This window comes from Myotis davidii, unplaced genomic scaffold (genome assembly GCF_000327345.1).
Source record: "Myotis davidii unplaced genomic scaffold, ASM32734v1 scaffold374, whole genome shotgun sequence".
Taxonomy (NCBI): Eukaryota; Metazoa; Chordata; class Mammalia; order Chiroptera; family Vespertilionidae; genus Myotis; species Myotis davidii.
This window is the reverse complement of record NW_006287082.1, coordinates 949,305-967,055: the sequence shown is the minus strand read 5'-3', so window position 1 is coordinate 967,055 and position 17,751 is coordinate 949,305.

Below are 17,751 nucleotides of genomic sequence, written 5' to 3'. Positions count from 1 at the left end.
CCTTTTGTAAAGAGAAACGTAACAAAACGCTAACAGATTGATGGGAAGAGATTAATTACCCCCTTGGTAGTTAAGGGGTTTTATTCCCTCCCTAACTTCAGGGGAAAATCCTTACCTGGGGAAACAACCTTTCTCAGAGAGGTGACCTTGGTTAAAACACACAGTGCCAAGAAGGTGAGCAAACATATTAAGAACAGTATGCCATATATGCCAGGTCCCTTGAAACAGCAAGGATGGACCGGCTCCCGGCAGATATATATGTCCTAGCCCATGCACCAGGGATCAAACCTGCAACCTTTTCGTGTATGGGATGACGCCGAGGCACATGACCTTGACTGCAATTGAACCTGGGACTCTTCAGTCCACAGGACCGATGCTCCAACCATTGAGCAAAACTGGCTGGTACACCTTAAGATATTTTTATTTTTAGATCTCTTTTTGGTATAGAAATCCAGGAGGTGAGTGTATTATATCTTTTTAACTGGAAAACATGTTTACAAAAGAACCTGGCTCAGTAGGGAAGAAAACTTTGATATCTACAGATTTACAGAAACTTTGTTTATCCTCTTGATTTGTCCCCAAGAACTGAGACAGAAGAAAACCTTTAAGATCTCATTTTAACAATAAAAATTCTTAAGGCAACTCAGTGGGAAACTTACTTTTTTTAAAAGAAAGTTGTTGATGTCCTAGGGTTTCACTGCAGTTTGTGGTTATCAGTCTCTTCCAGTCAATCAGCTTCAGTATTGGTCTTACATTGGTGATATAGCCAATAAACCAGGACTCTGAGCTGAAGGTCATATAGGGATGCCTATGATTTTATACTAGGAAAAAAACCACTCTGACATGTTGATGACATGCTTGGGGATACTGCAATAAGACCCTACAAATTTAGTCATCATGACCCATGGAACAGCAGAGTGAAAGACAGAAGGTTAGATTCCCAGTTGCATGATCAGTTCACATGGAGATAATCAGTGTTTTCTGTTGGAGTAGATCTGAAGGTTGTGAGATAACTGAGTTACCTCAAAGGTTGGGTCAAGATAACTGATGTTCCCTGGATAGTTTTGCAAGGTTTAGCTTCAATGAGACCTGCGCCAGGGACTTCCATTTCAATCTTACTGAAAATTTCCCACCAAAGCATATTTATGATGGTTCTTAAATTTTTATTTCCATGGTGGAAAGGAAAGTAACATTTTTAAGAGACACCATGTTAACATCTTAGGGTAAACTGAGCGTTTGTCTTGTTGCCCCAGAAGACCATCTGGTTGTAGCAAAAAATATGATATTTTCCTGTGTGGTACTTGAGGATCAAGAGCTTGAGATTAGAGTTGACTCAAGACTCAATGCCAATAATCAAGAGTTAGTTTTGGCTTTGATGTTTGAACTTTGTGGATAGCCTAAATCTGTTTCAAATGAGCGTATTTAGCATAATAATCCTCTAAAAATGTCCTTTGCCTCTTTAGTGTGCTGTATAGTGTGTGCCTCATGCAGAGGAAGCATCTACTAGGGTTTTATGTGGTACTATATTTAATAAGGGTATCAGCTGCAATTAAGAGGCTGTGTTGCTTCCAAAGCATACCGAAATCATTATATACTTGTAAGAGATACCTGATGTCTCTATAGACATTCGCTCTCTGCACTCTAAATCATGGTCATAGTAAAAGCTACAGTTTGGAAAACCACTACAGATGTGGCCTCTGGAAGGCTAGATTCAAATAATTTAAATGGGTTGTACTTGCAAATCAGGCTTAAAACTCTCTTTGTTCAGCTTTCAAATAGAAGCCATCAAAAAGAAAATCTAAATCTGGGTTATATAAAGAGATTTCAAGGAGGTTAGAAGCCAAAGCATTTCTTGACAAGTACATGATTGTCCCAGGTGATCACCCACCAGGAGAGAAAAATGGTTCGTAAAGTTCAGAATCTTACAGCAATGGATGGAAACATGTATAAGGGAAAGAACAAGGATTAATAGGCGTTCAGTCTTGTAGCAGGGAAATGTCTGTTATAAGAGACTACGAGCCGAAACCGGTTTGGCTCAGTGGATGGAGCGTCGGCCTGCGGACTGAAGGGCCCCAGGTTCGATTCCGGTCAAGGGCATGTGCCTTGGTTGCGGGCACATCCCCAGTGGGGAGTGTGCAGGAGGCAACTGGTCGATGTTTCTCTCTCATCGATGTTTCTGGCTCTCTATCTCTCTCCTTTCCTCTCTGTAAAAACTCAATAAAATATATTTTTAAAAAAAGAGATTACGAGATTATATGGAGATCTTAAGAATTCAATGGGCAGGAGTCTGTTAATTGGGAAGTTGCTGCAATTGTGCATAAATAGGAGGGTAGGTTTTGCCATGAGGTCAACAAACAATGATCTCTAACTTTTATTGTCCTGTTGAGATAAAACATCAAATCTTATCATGATCTTTCATGTACAAGTAAGAAGAAAAGCTCATGGCAATGGGAAAGTTCAACAGGAAGGGGTTTTTAAAAGGAAATATTCTGTGTTACAGAATATGAACTTTCATTGATTTCAGATTTAACTGATCGGCACAGGGCAAATAGTTGGTTGTGACAGTTTTTGTCAGATCAGATATAGGGCTAGCGGATTCAGAAAATTTAGAAATCCAATGTCAATAGTGCTTTTAACACTGAGCAAACCTCTAAGATAGCTTTTGGTAATTAGCCAGGAAAAGTCTAGAATAACATCCAAACTTTGAACAAAACGAAACAAAAACTGCAATAGATAATGTATATGACAGAGGGAGGCTTAGACAACGGGTTCAGTGGTCCTTTTTAAAATGAACATTAGGTTAAGTTCAGCAAAGAAATAGATTAGTTGAAATCTGTAAGAGTTTACTGTCCCTTATATGTCCCAGGCCCTTTTTTTCCTTTGGCTCTAATGCTAATGTGGTCAGATTTAAATTCTGAGATATTGGTAGGGAAGCATCAGATAGTAAATAATCAGTCCATGACATTATTAAATTATAGTCCGGGGATTTTTTTCCCTGGATGTTCCAGAAAGAGGCCTTCTGGTCCAAATTGAATAGGAGTACACTATTATGAAAAATAGGCCTATTCTAAAAAGATTCAGCAGAGGGTACGTCATTTGAAGGCCTCAGAAACTCAGAGAGGCAGGAAGTGGCTGAGACAAATACAGAGTCTGAGGGTCATTTGAAAGTCCTACTTCTAAAACCCAAACTTGTTTTCTATTCCAAGGACAAATGATGGAAAAGTAATAGGTTTATGGTAGAGAGGACAGACACAGCATCAGCGTGTAATAGAACATTTTGTATTTGCCGTTGTACGGAAACGTCTCCCTATTTTATTAAGGGAAATTGTGGGTTGATCAGAACAGCTAATTCCAAGGGGGAGGGTCATTTTGAAGACAAAGTTTGTCCTTTATCTACTTTGTCTTTCAAGGTAAGGGAGGATAATTGTTCTTTTAATGACAATTTCTTTATAATAACTACAGGTATATTTGACTATACCGACTTAGACATGTACTTGTGCATGAGTTTATCTAGAGGCATAAACAGAAGAGCTCTAAATTAGAGTTTAATATTTCCTTTTTACTAAATTAAAGTATCTTGAAAGGACTCAGGAATCTCTTGTCAGGATTAAGACCATCAATGAAGAAAGTAGATAGGCCTGTTGTAATCATTTCTCCCTGAATGAGAGTGAAATATTCTCTGAGGATGGAAATGAGATGGCTTGTATAATCTGAGAGCTACATTTCCCCCACATTACAGCATTGAATATTGATCAATCGATATTGACAACAAGCGTCTTAGTGTCAGATACTAAGAGGTCTTCTCCTACTTTTATATTCTTTTTATATTTACCTTTGGTCATATTTTGAAGCATATGTTTGATGTCATTTTGGTTTTCAATCCAGCCTGCCTTTTCTAACCATTTTTTTTAATGTCTTGTCTCTATACAATGATGAATTCATTTCAAGACTTTTTATAAACTTCTAGGACAATTTTTTATTTCCCTGTAAACTTTAACTCTTCCTTATGAGAAGATTGTGACAATCGTGTGGAGGGAAGAAGTTTTGGGGATGGATTGCACAAGAGAAGGAGAATATTATAGTTCTTAAAAGGAGCCATGGCAAGGTACAAAAGAAACAAATGCAAAGATTTTTAAAAATGCATATATTTTTAATTGATTTCAGAGAGTAAAAGAGACAGAGAGAGAGAGAGAGAGAAAAAAAAAAACACCCATCAATGATGACAGAGAATCACTGACTGGCTGCCTGCTGTACCTCCTGCATGCCCTACACTGGGAATTGAGCCCTCATCCTGGGCATGTGCCCTGACTGAGAATCGAACCGTGACCTCCTGGTTCATGGGTTGATGCTCAACCACTGAGCCACACTGGCTGGGCAGATGTTTGTATTTTTATTAGCCTTTTATAAGGAGTCTTTCGGGGAAGCAATTTTAGAATTTTCCTGTCTTTTAGAAGCCTCTTCATATCAAAATATACTATTGTGCATGGAATATTTAGTCTTTGAACTTTTTAAATGTAAGATGTGAAATTCCCCAAAGTGACCACTGAAATTCTAAAATGTCTGAAAAATCCTATGAGAGCTGTGGTGCCATAACTTTTGCACATGTCTGATGCTGAACAATGAATGAGAGTTTTATTGAATGACTGCTGAGGGTATATATCCTGTGCAGTCTAGTTCTGAAAAACAGCAGGTTTAGAAGCAGCAGATACAGTCTCCTCCCAGTCACATGACAAGCTGCAGAAGAGCATTAAATAGAGCATCACTAGGCATAAGCTTTATTAAGAATGCCATGGGCTGACAACAATCTAGAAAGATTGGTCTACCGTGGGGGAAGAAAGGTAGACTTTAACCAGATGGGTCAGCTGCAATTCGTCCAGTTTCTATAATCATTGTTCAAAAACAGTGCTCAGAAGAGGGACAGATTGTTCTTGTAATTTAACAGCTCTTGTTTTGCAACTTGGGTTTAGCAAAAAAGGTGAAAGGTGGGTAAGAATAGTTTGGGGACCTAAGGGTACCCAAGGGTTATGCTGGAAATTTTCAGTCTGTCGGGATATTTCACAAACAAAAAGTTCATAACATATCCTAGGGAGAAAATGATATGGATAATTTACAAAAAAATATATATATACCACAAGGACAAATACCAAACTTATCTTTTCTCTCTTTTTGTCTTTTTCTAAATACATGAAAAATTGATATCTGAAATATTTAATATTGAGTTTGGTTATTTTGACTTAGGTTATTATGAGACTATTTTATCATTTTTCCTTTGTTTCTATGCAATTTGAGGTTTCTTCATTATTAAATACACATTATTTTTAAAAATATATATTTATTTTATTGATTTCAGAGAGGAAGGGAGAAGGAGAGAGAGATAGAAACATCAATGATGAGAGAGAATCATCAATCGGCTGCCTCCTGTATGCCCCCTACTGGGGGTCGAGCCCGCAACCCAGGCATGTGCCTTTGACTAGAATCGAACTTGGGACCCTTCAGTCCACAGGCCGACGCTCTATCCACTGAGCCAAACCGGCTAGGCCTATACATTACTCTTAAATCAATAAATTTTTATTAACATTATGTTGATAGATAAGATATTTTATTAAAATAATGATTTAATCAATAAATTAGGTTAAAAAATGATACCTAAGTATATTATTTTGGTTTTATTTTTTCTTGTTAAATGTGTCACTTTCATGCATTTAAAATATTATTTCTGTTTATATTTTTTGGCCTATAATTTCTGTATTCTTTTAATAAAATATTTTTAATTTTTGCTATTTATAATGGAAAGTTACAATATTAGTTCTTCATAAAAAGGGAGTACATGAAAATATGCAGAGCTTCTAAAATGTGTGTACATGATACACAAGTTATAATTACACTCATCTATATATATAAAAGCCTAAGCGACCGGCTGACTGGTCAACCAGCTGACTGGTAGCTATGACGCACACTGACCACCAGGTGGGCAGATGCTCAATGCTGGATCAGAAACCAGAGGCATGGAAACATGGAACAAACTGATGAATCTCAGAGGGAAGGGGAGAGTAGAGGGAGGAAGAGATTAACCAAAGATCTTATATGCATAATAGAGGCCCAGTGCACTGATCGCCTGGCCTGTGGGGTTCGGGCCAAACTGGCTCTCCAACATCTCCCGAGGAGACCCAGATTGTGAGAGGGTGCAGGCCAGGCCAAGGGACCCACCAGTGCATGAAACCATGCACCGGGCCTCTAGTACCAGTATAATTCCATAATCCATTTCTGAGAGAAAGCAGCAGTAGGCTTTCCTTCAATGTCAATAGGAATTCCCCTTTGATGTCCACGGGTGTGGGGAATTAAAATATCTAAAAGTAATGTCATATTTACTCGCAGAGTCAGATTTCCTCTAGAGAATTCTGATTCAATCTTAAGAATGTATCTCAGCACCTCTGCCTGTCTGTCTGGCTGGCTGGCTCGCTCTCACTCTCATTCATATGCTTTGTATTAAATGTCTAATAACAATAAATAACAAATGAGTGATTATTTATGGAAAGATATTTTTAAAATGTGCATGTCAATGTAGTCATTTCTGGAAGAGTAGGATTATTGGGATTATTGATTTTCAAAACTTTCCTTTTAATTGAATTTTATAATTGTATGTAAAAACATATTGTTTTGTAAAAATAATAAAATAAACAAATAATAAATAAAATGAATGAGAAGGATTTGGATTTTTAAATAGGTTTTTTTTTTCCTGAATACATGTAAAGCCAAATGTGCCTTCTCACCATCTTTGTAAAAAATTAGTTTACTCCAAATAATTTTCTTTGTTGAACATTCACTGCTCATTGATTCCTTTAATCATTCAAGGATTTCAGAAGATTTAGAATAAAAAAGGTAATACAACAAAACATTTAGTTGCAAATGAGTTAAAAGCAAAGTAAATAAAAATAGTGTGAAATTTCCACAATTGGTTAAAATGAGCATAGTACTTGAAGATGAAGAGTTATAAAAATGCTGTTATAAACACACATACACACACACACACACACACACATACAAAACATACACAGATATACACATGCACTTAAAGAAAAATTTTCATAATTTTACCAAATTGCCCTGTTTGTCTATTTGTATTTTTACTAAATTAAAAAAATTAAGCAAAAATACAAATTGTAGCTTAATGAAACTTTAAACATGTAAATTTTTCTAGTAGTGCTAATTTCCTTCCAAGCACTTAAACTTTGATTAAGATTTAATACCAGTCATCTCAGTTTCTATATGAGTGATTTAACATTAATTATCAGTAAGCTCAAAACTGAATAATTAATGTGCTAGTAACATTCTTATGCTATCACTTTTATAATAACTTTCTACAGATAAACTTAAAGCAAGAAACAAATGGAGAAGGGAACTTCATAATAAAGAAATACCTGCACTTTGCTTTTATTTTATTGTCCTTTCATTTTTAGTAAGTTATCCAAACTCCTGTTCCCATAAAGTGTGCAAAAGTACTAGATTCTCCATTTGTGGATTCTCAACTTACACAATAGGACACTTTAAGATATCTCTGTTAATATGATTGAGATTATGAAGTTACCTCTTCTAGTTTTCCTTTCTGACTTAAAAAGTTTCATTTTCATGAACTCTATTTTTAACTAAATAATGTCAAAATTAAAAAAAAAAGTTTTAATGAATGACTGTAACGTTTTAGAAAAAAAATGAAACAGTGATATAGATTAGGTCATTTTTTCTTCCATTAGAAAAGAGCCCTTTTATCTCTAATAAGTGGGACAGAGACTACCCTAGATAATAAAAATCTGACTTAATAAGAAATAGCTGGGATGCTCCTTTTTCTAGAGAGCTGCAGATAGATGATCCCAATTGGCATCAGGGTACTTCACAGAATATTGTTTCTTAAAGAGGCTATCGATGTTATTAAAACTAAAGCAGGAAGTGGGAGATGTCACAGTCTGTGTTGGTACCAACTTTCAGAAATGTGAACAATCCAAAACCTTGTTCGGATAAATTATGTTTAACACATTTTCCATCACTAATAGTCCTTAATGGAGCTTCACATATCTTCGCATACCTTATTATCACAAACATCTACTTCTGAGGTAGCTGAAGGGGTCCCCACGTGGAGCCAGGGACATGAACCAGAGAGACAAATTGGCTCCTGCAACATCACTTCACCGGGCAAAACAAGCAAACAAAAGCTCGACTTTGAGAGCAGGCTTTTTGCTTTTAATGCTAATAATCTTGAATCGAACTTATATGCCTCTCAGTATTCCTCTAATTATCTGAAAATGACCGAGATCCCTTTACTTCTTTTCATCTGGCCTGGTGTCATCCGGTGGCTGGCATCACCATCAGGAGAGAATTGAATAGTTTATTTTTTCTTTTTGAAAGCACTGCTTGTTAACCACTTATCCCTACTTAAGAATCTTAATTACAGTTATTTATATAAAACATCTATGCGAGTATACACAATCAAATAAGGCATTTAAAAGTATTCTCATGCACAAATTGATATGCCATTCACAAAAGCTCCTGTATTATCTTTTGAATAACTAAAATCTTTATAGTGGCATTTATAATGTTTGCCTTAATGGTTCTGCTTAGGTAGTAAAAATACCAACTATGAGTGGCTCATTTGTAGCTGAAAATATCCATCCACCCACCAGTCCTTGCCCACTCTAGAAAAAAAGGCTAATTAATCACTTACTTTTCATGTCAGGTTTTCCCGTGAGAATTGTTTTCCATTTCTACGAGTTTGTATTTATTTTATTTTAAATTAAGTTTATTGGGGTGACATTGATTAATAAAATTACAGAGGTTTCAAGTATACAATTCTTGAAATATCTGTATATATTGCATTGTGTATCCACTACCCAAAGTCAAATCTTCTGCCTCCATATATTTGACCCGTTTCCTTTTGATTCCCTCTGTTAACCACGGGACGATTGTCTGTGCCCATGAGATTTTGTTTGTTTTATTTTCTTGTTTGTTCATTTGATGCTTCCAGATATGGTACGTATATACGATGTACTTCTACTCAACCATAAGAAAGGATGAAATACTGCCATTTGCAACAACATGGCTGGATCTTGAGAATATCATGATAAAAGTGTTTTTAAAAATAGTTTTTCATTCTCTACAACTGTACAGAACCATGTGGCCTTTTTGGGGATGAAGTATAGAACAAAGTTCTGGGGGCCCCTTTTTTATTTTCCCAACAGCATCTGCAACTTTGATATATTTACACTGTAGAATTCTGAATGAGATTTTGTTGTAAAATTATGCCTTACATTATAGGCTGAAAAGGAAGACAAGGTGATGACTCAAACTTTATATTAATTCTCCAAAACATGTGAATTCTGTTTCTTCCTCTTTTTATTATTTCTTTAGACTGTGTCAGGTTGATTCAAAAATTGATATGGGTCCAATATTAAAATGTATTATTTGTTTTTATATTTTTCCATTGTTTTTTATTAAACTTTGTTTTTATTGTTTACACTATTTACAGATGCTCCTACTTTCTCCCCCTTTGTCCACCTCCACCCAGCCCTTGTCCCGCCTTCCCACTGGCCAACTATCCTCTTGTCTATGTGTTATGCATATATGTTCTTTGGCTAATCCCTTTCCCTTCTTTCATCCAGTCCTCACCTCCCCACTTCCCTTTGATATCTGTCAGTCTGTTCCATGTATCTATGCCTCTCTTTCTATTTTGTTTGTAAGTTTATTTTTAAAAGGAATATTTGACAACTATATTTAATTTTCACAGAAACCCAACAGAAGTACATTTTAAAATTATCTGCTTTAAATTGAAAGCACAAAAATATTAATATTGCCTTCTTCAAAATCATTCCCTTCCAATTTGCTAATGTGAAATTAAAGCTAACTAAATAATTTTAAAATAGTTTACAAAAAATTAATTGTGTGCATTATTTGCAAGGAAGTGAAGTGGTGAGATTAAGGAACTTCTTGGTATTCATGATAAAAAATGTTTGATACGGAGAGGCTGTAGAACTGAGGTCTCAAAATTTTTATTTCGAAAATTTGTTTTTGATTCCTTTGACCTTATCTGGCCCAAGGGGCTCTCTCTGGCATTGAATTGACGGAAGAAATAAAACTTGTCTATGCTTTATATCATTAAACCTGAAAATATTTAAAAAGCACAGAGACAGGCTGGCTCTACACTACAACAGAAAGCTTTTATTATAGTGGCAGTAGCACTTCATATCTGTGAAGGCAGCTCTTATGACCTGTGTTCTTGTACAGGATCTTAGGTCCTCAACATGGAATTTATAGCAACATACTCTGAGCATCATCAAGTTACTAGTAGCCCTGTGAAGACTGCATTGCCCTCTGAATAGGCAGGACTTGGGGACATGCTCCTCTCTGTTGCAACAGGTCAGTAGCTGACTGACTGGGATGCCATCTGTAAACCCATATTGAGGTACTAGAACTGAGAGGGAGTCTATTGCCAAGCCCCACAAATATTGCTCCCATCAGAGAAAAAAAACTTACTCCTGAACCACATGTCCTTCCTCTTCTTACAGGAAATTCAGCTCCATTATAATCCTATGGGGACACTGTCATATGTGCTGTACCTTATTGACCAAAACGTCATTATGTGGTACATGACTGCACTTTGTTATTCTGGTTTGAGTTTGCTGGTAGATGGAGAAGGAATCAAATGAGGAAAGGCTTAAATGCCTTATGAGCAGAAAAGAGGAAATGAAAGCAGGGATTCTCATAGAAGCCAGTTGAGAAATTTCTCAAGTCAGTTATCCATCAGAAGGGAAGGAAATAATAACATTGAAGAAAAAGTTATAAAATGTTTCAGGCCTCTTATAAATATGAAAGTAGATTTTTAATATTATATTATACTAGAGGCCTATTGCACAAAAAATTGTGTACTCAGGGGGGTCCCTCAGCCCGGCCTGTGCCCTCTCGCAGCCTGGGACCCCTCAGGGGATGTCCACTTGCCAGCGGAGAGCAGACCTAACCTGCAGTCGGACAATCTTACCGCTGCTGAGGAGGCAGGAGAGGCTCCCACCACCAACGCTGTACTGGCAGCCATCAGCCTGGCTTGTGGCTGAGCAGAGCTCCCCCAAGTGGGAGTGCACTGACCAACAGAGGGCAGCTCCTGCATTGAGCGTCTGCCCCCTGGTGGTCAGTGTGTGTCATAGTGACCAGTCATTCCCAGAACACTTGCATTATATCAGTAAAATACCTTTTTAGTTCTTTGGGAAGCTGTGGTATCAGGAAACCCCCAAAAGCATTCATTCACATTAAAGCCTTTCTCCTTTTTTTCTTTTTCTTTTTTTTTTTTATCAGTACCTCCTTGGGCAGAGGCCAGGGCCAGCTGGAAGCAGGTATCTGGGATTTATTTATCTTCTATAATTGAAACTTTGTAGCCTTGAGCGGAGCCCAGGGCCACCCAGGACAGGCGGGAAGCTTGGCTTCCTCCATCGCCAGGGAAACCCAAGCCTCCTGCTTGCTCCAGCTCCCTGGCTGCCGCCATCTTAGTTGGGTTAATTTGCATACTCACTCTGATTGGCTGGTTGGTGTTGCAGAGTGACAGTGTGATGGTTAATTTGCATGTTTCTCTTTTATTAGTGTTGATTTAGAATGGTTCTATGACGATTGCTATAATGTGGGTGAAACAAATAAATATCATTTATCATGGGTAAGGAGTGAAGTAGTTTTAAACAATGAAAACTGGTGAATTACATTATCAGGTTTTCTTAAAAAATATGGTTTTATTGATTTCAGAAAGGAAGGGAGAGGGAGAGAGCCATAGAAACATCAATGATAAGAAAGAATCATTGTCTGTTTCCTGTTCACCTCCTACTGGGGATTGAGCCCACAAACCAGGCATGTACCCTTAACTACAATCAAACCCAAGACCCTTCAGTCTGCAGGCCAATACTCTATCCCAGGGGTCCTCAAACTATGGTCCACGGGCCACATGCAAATACAAATATTGTATTTGTTCCCATTTTGTTTTTTTACTTCAAAATAAGATATGTGTAGTGTGCATAGGAATTTGTTCATAGTTTTTTTTTACTATAGTCTGGCCCTCCAACGGTCTGAAGGACAGTGAACTGGCCCCCTGTTTAAAAATTTTGAGGATCCCTGCTCTATCCACTGAGCCAAACCAGGTGGGGCCATGGTCGGCAAACTGTGGCTCGCAAGCCACAACCGGCTCTTTGGCCCCGTGAGTGTGGCTCTTCCTAAGCCTTAGGAGCACCCTAATTAAGTTAATAACAATGTACCTACCTATATAGTTTAAGTTTAAAAAATTTATCTCTCAAAAGAAATTTCAATCATTGTACTGTTGATATTTGGCTCTGTTAACTAATGAGTTTGCCGACCACTGATAGGGATGAACTATCAGTTTCAATTATTAACTTAATAAAACATGTATGGAACCTGAATTCTTGACAATTATGCCCGTTTGTGCCTGTTAACTAATGAGTTTGCCGACCACTGAGCTAGGGATGAACTATCGGTTTCAATTATTAACTTAAAATTAAAACATGTATGGAACCTGAATTCTTGACAATTATGCCCGTTTGTGCAATTTGGGGAAAAACATTACTTGAAAGATTGCCTATCTTCTGTGCCCATTCCGTCATCTCTTTAGTGTCTCTTATTGGCTCTTTTAACTATTTTACTCATCCAGAATACATTATAAATAAGTTATGATGTTTTCTCTGTTTTCACTTAGGGCACTTTACTATCTGGAATCAAATGGTCCACTGAGGACACTGCCATCTAGTGGTTAGTCTCTTAAAACGATTCCTGAATATCTTCAAGGGCTGCCAAACCCTGGCAGATCTTTACCAGTGTACACCAACTTCTGTTTAAATGGCCAAGAGTATTATAGTTTTCGAGTGAATCAGCTTATCCCTCTTTAGGAATGTCAACATGCTAATGCTAAAAAGCGTAACAAAGTCCAATAAAATACATTTTATATAGGACAAAGCTAGTTATTTAAATACAGTGTAAATGAGTAGACTAGAGCCAGATTATGTATCTGAGTATGAAGACACGAATAGATTTCTACCATCTGTGTAATAACAATAACTGCTAATGTTTACTTAGTGTGTGCTGTTTATGAAACTCTGTTCTAAGTTTTTAATATCTATGAACTCATATAATTTTTTAGTCCCTTAGTAAGGTAGTTCTCTCTTTTTTTCCTCCTACCTTTCTTCCTCTTTTTCTCTTCCTCCCTCTCATATACACACTATATGCTATATGTTTATATAGAATTATATTTAATCTATAATATTTATGTATATGTTATAAACAGAGGATATGATTAGAGTACTTCTTAAATATATATTATATATGTATATATAATACATTTAGATATGTTTAGGTCTGTTTATACTTACCTAGATTCAATTGTAAATTAAAAAAAAAAATGGATCATTTCTTTTTATGACTGCTCTTAAGTTTTCCTTCTCAAAAATGATCATTCTTCCAATTTCTTGGCATATTCTGGATAAATTATTATATACTCATATACGTATGTTTATATATAATATGCATATATGTGTGTGTGAGTGTGGATGCACGTTCATGTGCATAATATCTGAGAAAGCACAAACATATTTCCTTTTTTATGTGCTGATCTTCAATTGTTATCTGTGTGATTTTGAGCTATATACCTAATAGTTCTATGCTTCTGCTTCCTTTTCTGCAAAGAGAAACTAATTGTGTCACCTACCTCTGAGATTACTGGAAAAATTAAATAATAATGTTCATCTAAAGTTATGTTTTCAGATTATGTCCTAGAATGTAAGTCCTTCAATTAACAGATAAATTTTTGTAGTGATGTTTATTATTATTATTATTATCATTATCTTTATTATTATGATAATATAAAAAGGATTTCAAGTAATTTTATCATAATCCCTCTAAAGAAAGAAAAATATAGAACTGTCTATTTTATTAAGAAGGACTTTTACATGTAGACTTACAGGACAGGCAGCCATTCCATATGTGAGATTCTTTTTTTAAAAAATATTTTATTGATTTTTTTACAGAGAGGAAGGGAGAGGGATAGAGAGTTAGAAACATCGATGAGAGAGAAACATCAATCAGCTGTCTCCTGCACATCTCCCACTAGGGATGTGCCCGCAACCACGGTACATGCCCTTGGCCGGAATCAAACCTGGGACCTTTCAGTCCACAGGCTGACACTCTATCCACTGAGCCAAACCAGTTAGGGCCATATGTGAGATTCTTATAACTCAGGGTGGTTGTTAGCATAGAAACAGTGGGTCACACTAATATTTGAAAACCCTTATAAATATTTTCTTCAGTTACATAGAGTCAAAAACACATGTATCAGTGATAGAATGAAACTTTTTTCAAAAATTATTATGTATGTTTTAGATAATAAAATAATATTGATATTCTATTAGTGTCATTTTAAATAGTGTCATTTGTTTCTGATTATAGCTTTTTAAAATTCATTTTAAAAGGTAGGACAAGATTTTGAAGTTACTACAATGTCATCTCTTAAAATGTGTAGGGTGTTCATGGTAAATTACTGATTGTACCAAATCAGGAAATAATTTCCTGACAGTCCCTTTTACCACAGGTTGACTATCTCTAATTTTTATGAGGTGTTTTTATTTCTGGTGTCAGCGAATGTGTCACTGCACTTTCCCTAAAGTCTCAGCAGGGATGCCAGAGCCTGCCAAGAGGAAACATTAATTTCCGGGAATCAAATCAAGGTCTTCCTAAGGTTATCAAGAATTGCTAACAACCAGAAAACAGTGTAATGTCTATATGTATGTCCGTGCTTCTCATTTAAAATAGGTTTTAATTAAATCTTATTTAAGTCAGTGTTATTTTGACATCATGATAACCCTTATATAATTGACCAATAAAAACAAGCTTCCAATTCCATAACTTAGCATTTTCCTACTACACAATTTTCTAAAATGTGCAATTATTTTGCCATTTGGGCATAAAATAAGAACATTCGAAGCATGAAATGTCAACATACATCTGTGCAGTTAATTTTAAATGTTTAATAATATCCTCTGATATAGAAAAGGGAAAAAAAGTGTTTATTGTTTTCACAAAATGGAAAGTTGGACATAAAATTCATTAATTTCCCTGAGCTTTAGCTTTCCTTTCTGTGTCCTGTGCAGTGATATCACCTTAGAACAAGTATTAAAGTGACTCTGAAAAATAAGACACAAGATTTTGTTTTATTTATAAAAGCAAAACACAGTTTTAAAACTATAACTTATATTATTTTTACCATGCTAAAAGGCAGGACCTCCATGGTTACACATGTTTGTTTTACTAAAGAAAAATATTTTGTGGGTAATTAATACTCAACATGCTTTGGCTTCAATTGTGAACATTATAAAACATTTATGGAAATTTATCTAGTTGGCATATTGACTCATCTTACCTATTTGGGAATATTTTCAATATAAAAATTAATATAAAATAGAATGTTTCCTAATTAGAACTGATATATATTTATATTTATTATTAGATGCTATTTTCACATACTTTATATTAAACTGGAGGAAGATTTTCCCCCAATATTCACAAAGATAATGAAAGACCATGCACAAATCATATATTCTTTTAAAAAAATGTGTTTTTATTGATTTTTCTTTAGAGAAGAAGGGAGAGGGAGTGAGATTAGAAACATCTATGAGAGAAAAACATCATCGATCAGCTGCCTCCTGCATGCCCCCCACCAGGGATCAAGCCCACAACTCAAGCATATGCTCTGACCAGGAATCGAACCGGTGACCTCTTGGTGCATGGATTGAGCCACTGAGCCACACCAGCCGGGCCTAAGCATATATGCTTTAGATGAAGTTGAGATAAATATCACACTTCGTTCCCACAGCTCCTGGAGAAAGGATTCAGCAGCTGGGTTAAAAAATTGTCTCTCAAGTGGCCCTGGTTGACTATTAGGATTTTCCACTGAACACTCTGCAGAGTGTAAAGCATTTCATTTCCTCTCAAAAAATTCAAGGTGAAAAGGATAAAGTACGATGTGTCTGCTCATACAGTTACGGAGCTCTGACATATAGAAAGAAAACAAGTCAAAACAACATGTGGAAAATAAATATAGCTGAGATTTTTGTATACATTACCTTTCCTCTTTTTATTCCTGATGACAGCATTTTATGGTCATTTAATAATCATGTTTCAAGTGATTGAAAATCATGAATATTAAAACTCTTTGGAAATAACTTTCAACAGTGCTTTTCCAGGTGATTTTGGGACAGTAAAGTTACTAGTAAAGGGATCTATGAGAAGGTGGCATACTTAGCTATAAATATTTGGCATTTTAATTCTATTCATCACCTGACCTATTCATTCAATGAGAACATTCCGAGATTATTTCTTCTGCAGGGAGTTTGATGGCACACAATAATGACATGACGTTTAAGTCACTACAAAGAAGCTTTTTTTTCATCACTCATCTATAAACACGGGTTATATAACAAAGACATTTGCATTACCCCATTGTTCCATATTTATCTGACAGGGTTGCTTTTCTATAACATTAGCAAGTCCGTGGTTAAACAGACCGAAGAGGAAAAAGAGACAGAAGAAAGAGTTGATGGAAATACCTCAAAGCCATGGTCCAAATAGCCAACTCCAAACCACATCCCTTAATATACTACCTTGTCTGTTAAGAGCTATTGGGCTTTTAGCTGTGATATACCAATCAAAATGAGAATATCACATTTCTTGTAATACAACCTTACCTATCCCTGAAAAATAACAATCTGATTCTCGCTTTTTCTGAGAAAAAGTGGTCTGAAATACCATGAGACAGTACGTACTCTAATTCAAAGGTGAGCAAGATTAAACTTCAAACCAACTGCTTTCAAAGAATTGTCAAAAATTCTAAGACCCTTCTATCTCAGTCATCTCTTGCTCTTTTCTCCTGTACCACCGTGTCTCCTAACCGCACATCCAAAATGACTGCACTCAGAGGCTTGTCCTAACACAGGGAGACTCGCTGTCAGGAGTGCCTTGCCAAAATTTAAATAGTGTCTTGGTTATCAGAGAAGAAATAATTGGTCAAGAATATGAAGTCTATTCACTCTTGGGAAGGTTTCAACTTTGATTTACTGACTAGCTCACACAATGTACCCACTTTTCTCGGACCTGCAACTAGCAAGACCCTAAAATGCAACGCTAGGTGGGTAATGGTTTGACGTCATGTTGAGCAGTTTGCTGTTAGCAGATTTATTTTAAGTATAAAAGGAAAAGGGTCCTGTTGATTCGGTCCAAGGCAAAATAGCTCAAACACTGGTGTCAAATTCAATAACAGGTTTCAAACTGAAAGCCTCAGACACACACACACTTAAAAATGTAAAGCATTTAATTAATCTATATCTCACATTTTCAATGTAAAAAAATTTTTAGCAAGTTAATTTACTCTTCATCATAAGTACTACGATGCTTGTCATAACGAATCGTATCAAGTGACATATGGTATTTTTTAATTTCAGTTTTACTTTTGGGTTTGTTTTTTTTTGTCTGTCATTGCTATCATTTAACACCTGAACTCTTTGGTGAAAAGATGATAACAATACTTATTTCTAAAAGTAAAATTATTTATGATTTTCTCTGCATCAAAAATCTCAGCTATGCACAGTTGGTAACTGAGGATATTAGTCTGTTTATATCATTTCATCTCAAACAGAAATGGCCATTTGAATGTGAACCTAGTTCACAAGTACATAT